Genomic DNA, 13481 nt, shown 5'->3' with positions numbered 1-13481 from the left:
CAGAAGCCTGGCCAGTCCCCTAAGAACACCACAAATGCCTGCTGTGTGCAGAGCTGGTTATGCCAACTGTACACCAACCAGGGTGATCCGTACACTGAGGCCCAGGAGCCAGATGTGCCAATGTTGCAGTCCCTTGAAGTGATGAATCTGATATGAAAGGGCAACATTGTGGGATGAATTGGACCCCTTCATTTCAATAGGACTTTTGGTGTCAGGGGACAGCAATATTTGGCCCTTAATTTTTTTAATTTTATTTTTCACGTTTCCTAACAGAAAATCAGTATGCTATATTGGAAAAGCAAAATTTTAGGAGTTTCACTCCTTATTCTGGAAGGTATTGAATATTTCCTTTTAGTTTTGTACCTAATAATGCCACTTTCATTTAACTTGGGTAAAATTGAATGAAGATAAATTCTAAAATTAAATTACTTTTATTTTTTTGTTAGTTTAACAATTTTTTTTGTAAAAGGATAGCCTGCTGAGCGAGAAACAAAGCCACTCCAAAGAAGCAGGAAATCAATAACCACAAGAAAGTCTAATGAAAATTAATGCATCAATGTGAACAAGTGACAAAAAAAATATTTTCTGGTTTAAGAACAGAATAAGAATAGAATGCAGATGGAGTAGATAAATAACGTGATAGAAACATAAAATATACACAGGAATGACCCACATTCCCAATTTCTATTTATAAATAATGGTCCCTGTTTCCATTTTTAAACTTTGAAGAGACTATGTGGTAGTTTTCTTCATTGTTCCCTCCTCTCTCAGTCCTAAGTAAATATTTGTGCTTGCAAATTTTAACAGGCTGGCATAAATGAAAACTTATGTCTTTCATTAAATCTGCAGGAAATCTGTTCATACACATTTTAAGTGAAATTTTGTCATTTTTCAAACAAAAATAAATTTTACATTTTCACAAAGGAGCAACAAATTGGGACATTTGGGGTTTATTTTTTGTTCCCTTTAATTCAGTGGTAAAACTGGTAGTCTTTAATGGGCACAGGATGCCCATCAAGACCATTGCCTTACAAATCAAACAGACACTTAATATTTTTTCTCTCTCACACTGGATCAGAGTTACATATCGTACAAGGTAACCAATGTTAATAAGTTACCATTTACCGTGTGCTTCCTACACTATGCAGCTTTTAGCGGCACAGCTGTGCCGCTACAGTTGTGCCACTAAAAGCCGCGCAGTGTAGCTGCTGTTTGTTGGCAGGAGAGCGCTCTTGCCGACAAAGCGCTTGTTCACACTGGTGCTTTTTTTTTTGGTAAAACTTTTGTCATTCGGGGGTGGGGTTCAACACTCCTGAAAGACAAAAGTTTTGCCAACAAAGTGCCAGTGTAGACATACCCCTGAAGTAGATGGATCATGCAGTCATGAAAAGGATATCTTGACATATCAACACAAGGAAACAACACAACAAAAACGTAATGGTCTTTTTAAAATGTAAATTAAATACAAGTTTATTTTTAAAAATAAACCAAATGAATTTATGTAAAATTAAATTTTGAAATTATGACAACCTGCTAAAGCCTAAACTTACTACATTAAAATAATGTAAAATAAGTTAGTCTAATATTAAGCAGTATGTTTGCTGCCAAAGTTTTAAAGGAAGTCAGACCACTGAACCGACGGAAGTCAACGGCTAAGCACCTGTAACTAGAATTTGCTGAAGTGCTGAATCAGCTTTTGACCACAGTTGCCTCCACTGTAGGTGCAGAGAGAATATTTTCTTCATTTTAGTTTATTCAAATAGTTCAGTTCAATTACTTGTTCATTCAAAGTTAAGAAACCAACCAGGAGTTGAAAATGTAGGAAAGTTTGTTTTCCTCTTCCGATCTATAAATAAAAACTGGGTGTGAGAGGAAGAGATCTACTAGTTCTTAAATCTTGATGGAGATGGTGACTTTGCTAGATTCATTCATTCCCAGAAGTTGTGAATAGTTCCAACCTTGAACCAAAGGAATGACATTTAGTATTGTTAGATGTAGGAAGTTGTACATGGTTGCTCTTACTGCCTCCTGGCATCAGGCCACAGTATTGCAGGGAACTTCACTCCTAGCACCTCCTAGTGCCCACTTCCTTGACCCCAGGGTGGCCTGTCTGTGCATGAGTCTTTCATGGCCCGGCCCTGCAGCAAGGTCACTTAACATAGAGTCCTCAGGACAACAAACATCCAACTATAAGTCCAAATAAATATTCAAACTAATAATTCTTCCACCATTCCTGGGGTCCACTGCTTTGCTTCTTGCCTCCGACTTCTGGGCTCAGCTGAGTTTCTCCTAAACTGCTTCTTCCCAGCAGGTTTCCCCCACTGCCTCCCCTCCCCAGGGACTCTGGCAGCTTTGATCAGGAATCTCCCTGCTCCTTACAGGCCTTTCTCAGGGCCTACCTCACAAGAGTCTGATCTGCTCCCTGCAAGTCTCTTCCAGCCTGACTTCCCATGCCCTTCCCAGAGAGGAAACTCACCTTGTCCTTCTCTTCTGGATCACCTTCCCTTGACTGAGTTCACAGCTCCGTTTAAGTATTCCTGTCTCTCATCCCATGCTCCATGGTACCTACCTGGGATCACTAATTATGACTAAGTTGCTAGACCATCCTCATGACTGAGGGATAGCTGCTAGGTCACAGGCAAGGCTGAGCCTAGCCTTAAAGAGCCAGCCAGCCTGTAACACAAATATTCAGTCTCCAGCACAGGATACTTTCTTTCTGCATGTGAAGAAAACCTGTAGAGCAATTGCCTACCGTCCTTAAGAGTTTCTGTTTTGTTTTAAGAAAAGGAGTACTTGTGGCACCTTAGAGACTAACAAATTTATTTGAGCATAAGCTTTCGTGAGCTACAGCTCACTTCATCAGATGCATGCAGTGGAAAACGTAGTGGGGAGATTTATATACACAGAGAACATGAAACAATGGGTGTTACCATACACACTGTAACAAGAGTGATCAGGTAAGGTGAGCTATTACCAGCAGGAGAGCGGGGTGCGGGGGGGGAACACCTTTTGTAGTGATAATCAAGGTGGGCCATTTCCAGCAGTTGACAAGAACGTGTGAGGAACAGTAGCGGGGGGAAGGGAGGAATAAACATAGGGAAATAGTTTTACTTTGTGTAATGACACATCCACTCTTTATTCAAGCCTAAATTAATTGTATCCAGTTTGCAAATTAATTCCAATTCAGCAGTCTCTCGCTGGAGTCTGTTTTTGAGGTTTTATTGTTGAAGAATTGCCACTTTCAGGTCTGTAATCGAGTGACCAAAGAGATTGAAGTGCTCTCCGACTGGTTTTGGAATGTTATAATTCTTGACGTCTGATTTGTGTCCATTTATTCTTTTACGTAGAGACTGTCCAGTTTGAGCAGTGTACATGGCAGAGGGGCATTGCTGGTACATGATGGCATATATCACATTGGTAGATATGCAGGTGAACGAGCATCTGATAGTGTGACTGATGTGATTAGGCCCTATGATGGTATCCCCTGAATAGATATGTGGACACAGTTGGCAATGGGCTTTGTTTCAAGGATAGGTTCCTGAGTTAGTGTTTTTGTTGTGTGGTGTGTGGTTGCTGGTGAGTGTTTGCTTCAGGTTGGGGGGCTGTCTGTAAGCAAGGACTGGCCTGTCTCCCAAGATCTGTTAGAGTGATGGGTCGTCCTTCAGGATAGGTTGTAGATCCTTGATGATGCATTGGAGAGGTTTTAGTTGGGGGCTGAAGGTGATGGCAAGTGGCGTTCTGTTATTTTCTTTGTTAGGCCTGTCCTGTAGTAGGTGACTTCTGGGTACTCTTCTGGCTTTGTCAATCTGTTTCTTCACTTCAGCAGGTGGGTATTGTAGTTGTAAGAATGCTTGATAGAGATCTTGTAGGTGTTTGTCTCTGTCTGAGGGGTTGGAGCAAATGCGGTTGTATCATAGAGCTTGGCTGTAGACAATGGATCGTGTGATGTGGTCTGGATGAAAGCTGGAGTCATGTAGGTAGGCATAGCAGTCAGTAGGTTTCCAGTATAGCGTGGTGTTTATGTGACCATCGCTTATTAGCTCCGTAGTGTCCAGGAAGTGGATCTTTTGTGTGGACTGGTCCAGGCTAGGGTTGATGGTGGGATGGAAATTGTTGAAATCATGGTGGAATTCCTCAAGGACTTCTTTTCCATGGGTCCAGATGAAGAAGATGTCATCAATGTAGCGCAAGTAGAGTAGGGGCATTAGGGGACGAGAGCTGAGGAAGCGTTGTTCTAAGTCAGCCATAAAAATGTTGGCATACTGTGGGGCCATGCGGGTACCCATAGCAATGCCGCTGATTTGAAGGTATACATTGTCCCCAAATGTGAAATGGTTATGGATGAGGACAAAGTCACAAAGTTCAGCCACCAGGTTTGCCGTGACATTATCGGGGATACAGTTCCTGACGGCTTGTAGTCCATCTTTGTGTGGAATGTTGGTGTAGAGGTGTTTTGTTTTATGTTTGTCATAAATATTATTCAGTGAGTGAATGATTTGCTAAAAGTCATACACAAATAATGGACTTTTTGGGGGAGGGAGAAATAAAGTTAAAGTAAAATTTTTAATACCATTTTAATTGTAGATTTTATTTTTTAATGTGTACTTCTAAATAAATGACGGTAAAAGTTAGAGAGACAAGGTGGATGAGGTAATATCTTTTATTGGACCAACTTCTATTGGTGAGATAGACAAGGGTTTTGAGCTTACACAGAGCTCTTTGTTCAGTAAAAGTTAATTCAGCTTTACATAGGGTTACCAGATAGCAACTGTGAAAAAACGGGACAGGAGGTGTGGGGGGGTAATAGGCACCTATATAAGAAAAAGTCCCAAAAAACGGGACTATCCCTTTAAAAACAGGACATCTGCTCACCCTAGCTTTACATCTCATATGTATAAAGGGAAATCATAGGTGGTTGATAGACACAGACTTTAGCTATGTGCTGTAGGCTTGATGTATGCCTCTGACTGTACTGTGTGAGCTAATGTGACTTACGAGGATGGTTTTGAAAGTAACCTGCAAAGAAAAATAAAATTGTGTTTGTGCCTTTCTTTGTTCTGTTAAGAGGAGCTGAAAGTTTTGGGTCCCCCTCCCCCGCTTCTTTTTTACAGTAGAAATTCTTGTCTTGTCTACCCTGACAGACTCTGTGATGGCTGGAGAATCAATGAAATGGTGGCATCACAAATTTCAGGAAGGTGAAAGTCAACATAGTTAATGCTTTTATGCCTTGAGTTAACTGACTGCCAATTAACTTGAGGTGGTTACTGAATCATGATCAGTGAAACTGGAGTCAGAGGGCCAATGTTCTGGAGAGACTGTTGTTGAGGAGATACCTGTAAAACAGGAGTACAGAGAGTTAGTCTGGAAGCAACACAGCCACATGGCGAGAGCAATGGCCAGGGTTCATTAACATTTCACTTCTTCAGCTTCAGCTGCATTCACTTTTACGTTTTGCAAATGAAACAAGGTGGCCATCAGAGCTGTGAGTTTTCTGAAGTGCAGCGGCTGGCTCATGGAGTGTGGTGTGAAGTCCCTAGAGCTGTGGATTTTGCGGACACAAACCTAGCTCAGCAGTGGACCCCGTGGAAGGGGGAGTTTGAACTGTACACAGACTTGTACATGCAGGAGTTCAACACCAGCAGGAAAGGAAAACTAGTATTTCATCTCATTGGTGAAAAAGTTAGAGAGGTCTGCACCACTCTGAAGCTTGTCACTGCCGCAAGCCTCACAACAGTCCTAGGAGCCGTGGGGACCTATTGCTCCCCAAAGCAGAATATAACTGTGGAGCGATACCGGTTTTTCGCCAGAGCCTAATCCATAGGGAAGGGGATAGACCCCTATGTTACTGCCTTACACACACTGGCTGCTACATGCAATTTTGGGGACTTGACAGACACCCTAATTTGGGACAGGATAGTCTGCAGCATTTGGGATCACCATCTGCAGGAACGTCTGTGCTGGTAAGGTGATCTCACATTAGACAGATGCTTAAAGGTGGGGCATGCAGAGGGAGCCTCAAGAAAAAGGATGAAAGCCCTGCAGCACACAACACCCCCAGAATCACGTAGAATGAGACAACAGCAAAATAGAGCAGGTGGCCACTGTTCAGGATCCACAGTGTGATGCATTTTCTGTGGGAGACTGGCTGAGTGGTTAAAGGAGAAGTGCCCCACACTAGGACAGCATTGGAAGGAATGTGGCAAGTTGATCCATGTTAATAGTGTATGCAAGAGAAGAGGAAGGTCTCAGAAAGATTCAGTCAAGAAGGGGATGGCACATCAGACAGTGGTGATGACACCATGATTCTCCTTGAGTCTGAGAACACATCAAGTTCAAACTGTCATGACAGGAAAGCAACAAGGGATAATACCAACCTCCATGCATGCAACAGTATTAATAGGAAAACAACCTAGTGCTATTTCAACTGGATGGCGGAGCCTTGTGCAGCGTGATTCCTTAGGGTGAATTGGTCTCAAGATGCAACAATTACAAAGAGAAGGTGCAATGTAATAATATACAAAGAGAGCATAATGGAAGCCTTGGAAAATGTGACCTCATAGTATCTAACCTGAAAAATAACAGATAGTTCCGACTTCAGTTTGTGGAGATGGATGGTAAGCAGCACAGACCACTCTTGGAGAAGACAGTCATACAAATCATGGACATGACCAGGGTGCACTGTCAGAAGAAGCCAAAGAGGACTTCAGTATACAATGGAGACAAGTTTAAAAGTATCCTGGGGATGTTTTCAAAGGTGACAGGTGCCTCTAAGGAAAGCTGAGACTGGAAGTAAGCCCCACGGTGGAACCTGTGTGCTTACCACAAAGGAAAATTCCAGTGGCACAGCATAATCCATTATGCCAAAAGCGTAAAAGTCAGAGCAGGGATATCATAGCACCTGTAGAGGCCAGTTCAGCATAATGATGGTAAAGAAGCCACCAGGAAAATTATGTATCTGCATAGACTCCAAGACACTGAATAGGGCATTGAAAAGATGCCACTGCCCACAGCTTGCCATAACTTTCCAAAGTCAGAATCTTTACAGTCTGTGCTGTGAATAACAGGTTCTGGCACATAGCCCTGGATAAATAGTTGAACATGCTGACAACCTTAGCAATACCATTTGATTGCTACAGATGGTATGCGTGCCAATGGGCATAAGCCCAGTACCAGAAAAGATTCACCCAAGTCCTGGAAGTACTGCTTAGGTTGAAAATAATTGCAGATGATATCCTTATTGTAGGTGAAGGGAGAAATGATAGAGAAGGTGAAGGAGTCCATGTCAGAAAATTGCAAGCTTTTCAGCAGCAATGAAAGCACAAGAACATAAAACTCAACACAGAAAAAAATGTAAAAAAAAGTATGAGGTGACATACACTGGAAATCTACTCACAGCGAACGGACTGAAAGCAGAACCCAGCAAGATCAAGGCAGTCAGAGACATGCCAACTCCAGTGGATGTGAAAGGGATATAGCAATTCATTGGAATGATAAATTTTCTGTTCAAGTTCTGTCCAGACCTGGCTGCAGTTGTGGAACCCATATGTTCAATCACAAGGCAGGATGTTGAATGAACTGGGTAGATCCCCAGCAGCAAGCATTTGACATGCTGAAACTAATTATAATGGATGCCACTGTCTTGAAGTACTACCAACCAGGAGAGCCAATGACACTCCAATGAGACGCTTCAGAGGAAGACTTCAGAGGAAGCTCTTTTTCAGGAGCAGCTAGTTGTTATACCAGCAGTCAGAACCTGACAGAGACTGAACAGGGGTTTGCCCAAATAGAAAAAGATCTTCTGACTATGGTAGTTGGCGTGGAGCAATTCCATCAGTGTACATATGGCCACCCATTAAGAATGTAATCAGACTACAACCCCCTAGAGACAATAACGGCAAAGCCCCTTCTTAGTGCTCCAAAGAGGTTGCAGCACATGTTGATGTGCCTGGAGAACTACCAGGTAGAGATCTGATATTGTCCAGGAGTTACTGGAGTTAGATGACACCCTGAACAGGGCATATACCTAGCATCAGTGAATTGGGGAAGGGGATCAGGATATTGAATCCATTAACCATGCCACACTGTCTCCCAGTTTCAACAGCGAAGCTGATGTAAGTCAAAGAGGCTACAGAAAATGACATCAAACTAATGGCAGTCAAGACAGCAATATGCAGAGTTTCCAGAAGACAAAAGCCAAGTACCAATAGGAGCAGAGCTATATTTTTAAATTAAAGCTTAACTAAGTGTGTAGGATTGAATCATATTTCGAGGACAGAGAGTGGCTGTCCCTGCATCATTATGTAAGGATTTTCATGGAAAAAAAATACAGGCTTCACACCTGGGCATTGACAGCTGTCTTTGACGAGCTTGTGAGTGTGTTTACTGGCCAGGAATGAATACACAACTCCGCTCCTTGATAGAAGGGTGTAATATCTGCTGGTTCTGTGATAACTGAAGCAGAAGGAGACTCTGTTACCACTTAAGCTGCCTACCCTACCATGGGAAAAGGTAGGAGTGGACTTATTTACATTAAAGGAAAAGCAGGACTTGATTACAGTGGAATAATACTCAGATTTTGGGGAGGTTAATGCCATGCTTGATCCCAGACGCAAGTCAGTGATTGGCAAACGGAGGACCCTACTTTCCAAGATATGGCATTGCAGTCACTGTATTCACTGACAACAGATTCCAATATGCCTCAGAAAAATTCAGGAAATTTGCATGCAAATGGGAGTTTGACTACCACATCTGCTCCTTAGCATACCCACAGAATAATGTTATAGTGGAGTCAATTGTGAAAACAGCTAAGAGACAGTTACACAAGGCTGTTTTTTTCTGGTTTGGATCTCTTAGTATTTTTGGCACACATCTTAGGGGGTGCCAAAACAATCCAGTGCAGCCACTGATGGGACAGTAGACCAAAATCCTGCTACCAGTGAGGGGAGACCTGGCAGCCAGAAGGATGGAGGCACTGCTCAGAGATGATCAACAATGAGAGAAAACAGTCACTAGAGTACAACAGATCAGCCAAGGACCTACCAGCCTTGTAGACAGGCACTCCTGTGAAGATCTAACAGGAGAGAGACATCAGAAGGAATGGAGTAAAGGAGTTGTGATGGGTACAGTTGCACCCAGGTCATATGAGGTGAAAATGAGAGAGGACAAATGATCCAAAGGAACAGGAAACACGAGCCAGCAGACAACCACCCCAGAAAGACTACAGAGATCATCACAGAATGGAGAGACAGAGAGCTGTTTGGAGGCCTATCCCACAGGGCGGGAGAAGGCTCCACAGAAAGAGAGAGTTTACTAGACTCTGAGACAGGGAGAGACAGATAGGTCATGCCCAATGTTGTTGCCTGTTGAAGAGACCAAATTATCTCAAAGACTATGTAACCAGCTGAGTGTGGGATAAAGACAAAACTCTCACCCAACTATGTGCTAGCAGCCTCTAACCAAAGGGACACAGGGTGAGGGCCTGTGCATTGATTATGTGTTCTTTTAGTGTTTATATATTAAAATGTTTGTAAAATAGGGAAGATGTATCATGATTAATGAAACTGGAATCAGAGAAACAGTGTTCTGGAGAGACTATTATAGAGAAGACACCAGAAAAACAGGAAATACAGGGAGTTAGGCTGGAACCAACACAGCCATATGGACAGAGCAGTGCACAGGGTTTAATACACTTTCACTTGTTCAATTTAAACTTCATTCTATTTCCTAACATAGAGGAGACTATAAAAAAAATTGTACAAACACTGAGACTGGTGATTCAGAGGTTAAAAACAGCTAATGGAAGAGCAATTTCCATAACATCCATATTAAACTACTATTAAAAATACTGCTATTTTTCAATTATGAATGTCTTGAAACTAGGACATGCCACTGATTTAAAATTAGCACTTCATGTGCATCATTTGATCCACAATTCTCTAAATATTTGTCAAGAGTTTATTTTTTTCTACAGATAACAGGTTTAAATGATCACATATTTTGACATGTTTCATTGGACTGAATTTTATTGTGGTTTGCATTAACGCAAAAAAGCAACAATTGAAAATCAATTGTTATAATATTGTTTCTCCAAATTTGCACTGAACCCAATCATGTATAGCTTATAAATTATGCTGGTAAGAGTGTAAAAGAAATTGAGACATTCATAATTGAAAAGAATCATTTCTAATGTTTGATGGTGATCCCATAGGTTGGTTTAAAAATATTCCCGCCAAAATTTTCAAACTACAGTACATGATGTGTAATGGGGTGCTTGAAAAACTAGTGCTCAAGTTCTTAGCCTGCAAATAGACTTGTAACTGCTCAGCTTTCTCGTAAATCTTTGCATTACTGTCTTGTATAAATCTGATTGTGCATTGGAATATCTTTTTGTGTGCCAGTTACGCTAATACAGAGATTATTTCTGTTTTCTCTGGTCCAGTTATCTTAACTTTTATTAATACATTTTTGCTGTCCAGACAAAGAAAGCTTTCCCATTGAAATCAAATGTAAAGATACCGAGGCCAAACCCAGAATGTGGTGGTCATGGACACCACACATCTCTTTCCCATGGAGAAAGAGTTCATGACTTTGCCTCGCTCTTAAGCCAGTGGAGTGTTCAAGGAAGAGATACGGAGGGGGCTGAGTAATACCCTCCTCCCTGACAGCCCTGAAATTGAGCTGTCAGTCAGGGAAGGTGGTCTCTCTGGATAAAATAGACCCACTCCACAAAGGGGTAGGCAGCAAAGATCAACACAGCCCTCTTCAATCATCCACATAGATACACAGGTAACATTAACTCCTTTTCTTTTTGCGAATACAGACTAACACGGCTGTTCCTCTGAAACCTGTCATTTTAGGGACTGAGTCTCCTATGCTCCTGTGTCCTCCTCCACACAAGTCAGTCTTGTGGAGGGAGGGAAGGCTATTGAAGTTCCCAGTAGCTCTGTGATTCCACGGGGGGAGGCAATCAGGCAAGGGCTCATTTATATGAGATCCCTGTTGCATTTTGTACTACTGCAGAACCAAACTGTGGACCAGCTAACCAGCTGCTTTGTGGCTCCTGTGGTGCCATATCCTGACTGACTGTTTTAAAGTTTATTTAGGTCAGTGCAGAGCTCCCCCACACAGGTGTAAATGTCCCTTAGAATTTTAAACTACAATAAATAGTATATTTTAAAAGTGCATATTTTTGGGAGGCCAGTGCTATAGTTTTTTTTAATTGCTGATTACACAGGTATTTTAGGAAATAACAAGGTAATGTAAATGCAAATTGCCTAATGATGAGCAAACCTCAATTGGTTCAGAGCTCAGATTTGATTCACAATCCAAGAGTTCTATTATAGGTTTCTGAATTACCTAAGCTTCTTAGGACGGCAAGTCTCATTAGATATATGGTGCAATCTCATGAGGCATATGGCACTATAATAGTTTTATTACCATTTTTGTTAGCTTTTATTGTCAAATACTGTAGGCTGTAATGTAGTAACCACAAAATAATGTGTTGTTTAGTATTAGCGTAGTAACTTTGTCTATGTGGGAAAGTTGAATTAGTTTAACTTGAATCAGTTTTTAAATTGATTTAAAATCAGTAGATAAACTGTTGCAAACCCCTGTGTGGAAACTTTTTATGTTTGTTTAAGAATAGTTTGTTTCAGTTTAGCCTACACCAATTCTTAAGGACTCACCTGAAAATAAATGCAATCTTAAACCGAAATAAAGTGTGTCCATACAGGGATTTGCACAAGTTTAACTACATCAGTTTAAAATCACATATTAGGTTAAACCAATGCAACTTGCTGTGTAGACAAGCCCTTACTTACCCTGGTGATTTAATTACCCCTGTGATTTTCTTCTCTTTCTCTGAAGTATTGTCTTTTATTTCTGCTTCCATTCTTTTTTTCTGCATTTTGACCAAGCATTTGGCATTGCAAGGGAAATATGCCAAGTGTCATCTAACAGGAAGAAGGCTAGTGAATGAACTTGCTTTATGTTGGTTGAGCTCAAGTTGTTTTGTGATAAGTCAGATGCAATTAGAAAATAGTTATGTAAAATTCCAGCCTCTAGATAGTACATTCCTATCGTGGTTTAGAAGATATTTTAAAATGCTTGTCATAAATAATCAATTTAAATTTTCAAATGTGTAAAGCCTATCACCTTCTAACTATGTGAGTCTGGCTTTCAGAGTTAGAGTGATTTTTGGTAATAATCAAAGAGGAAGAATACCTTTTGAATACTGAGTGTTTAGGCATTTCTTTCTACTATAGCTCTGTCGAAAAGACCTATAGAATTTAACAGGAATAAACCCAATATGATTGTGCAGACATTACTCCATAAACTGATATAATTTGAGAAAGAGTGTGATCTCTTTTCTGTTGGCTCTTTGAACTATACTATTAGATTAACCAGCAGTCTTTTAAATTCTATAAGATGGTTAAATAAACCTATAAAATGTATTATTTTGTACTGAATACTATAAGACTTTTTCACAGGGTACATAGAAATGAGTCCTGAGTTTGTGTAATTTGTTTCTATAAAAAGTTTGTGTGTCTATATCTATCTATCTTTATGTCATGAAATATACATGCACATGCCAGTTTTAATATCTAAGGCATACTTAAATCAACATTGTCAGTATATGGATTTTTTAATGGTGGGTCTTATCAGTGACATTCTGTTAAAATATTCATTTTATTGAAAATTTGATCTGTTTACATTATTTTATATCATGTACAGTACTTTTCCAAATTGCTATATTGACTAAGGCTTTTTGAGTCAGACTAACATTTATTTTCTACAAAAATTCTGATATTCAGATGCTCTAGGGGAGGACAAAGATACTTAATTTCTTAACATCTAAAGGTTACTGTATGTGCTAAGTGTTAAAATGCCCAATCCTGCTTCCATTGATGCAAAAGAGTTTTGCCATTTATTCCTGTGAGAGCAGAACTGGGCTCACAGTCCGTGCTTGATCGAATTGACATCAATACTTGGTCCTCTTGTGAATGTAGGACATCAGTATATTGTACAGCTAGACTGTATTGCACAAAAATCTTTTCTGAAGGCGTTAGCAAAAGGTCTTGATCACATTTTACTGAAATAGGCAGCTATAACAGTGTTGCCAACCCTCACGATCTTTTTAATCACAGCTTCTGGAATCAAGTAATTATGAGAAAATCTCAAGTTTACACTTTAAAAAAATCCCCCAACTAAAGTAACATTCTAGCCCTTGTGATTGCAGAGAAAAACTTGAAAACGTGACTCAAATATAAACTTAAAGGGTCAAAAACTAAAAGGCCAATAAAAATAATGAAAATGGGTTGGTTTGTTTGTTTGTTTTTGTTGTAAAAACAAAACAAACAAACAGATGTTAAACCAGTCTCATAATTTTGAGGTCCTGATTCATGGTTTTCTAATATTTGGGGTTGTAATATTGTAAGTAGGTCCAGTAAATGAAATATACAGTAGCTTCACAGTTATAGTTT

The 13481-nt window shown here is 40.3% G+C and overlaps 1 protein-coding gene across 7 annotated transcripts in view; it reads left to right on the top strand.

The window, feature by feature from the left end:
• The window catches only part of DACH2 (dachshund family transcription factor 2), a 457244-nt gene that overhangs the window by 223895 nt on the left and 219868 nt on the right, over positions 1–13481 (top strand). The window lies entirely within an intron of this gene.

Source organism: Lepidochelys kempii, chromosome 9 (assembly GCF_965140285.1).
Source record: "Lepidochelys kempii isolate rLepKem1 chromosome 9, rLepKem1.hap1, whole genome shotgun sequence".
NCBI lineage: Eukaryota > Metazoa > Chordata > Testudines > Cheloniidae > Lepidochelys > Lepidochelys kempii.
This window is presented reverse-complemented; position numbering and strand designations above follow the sequence as displayed.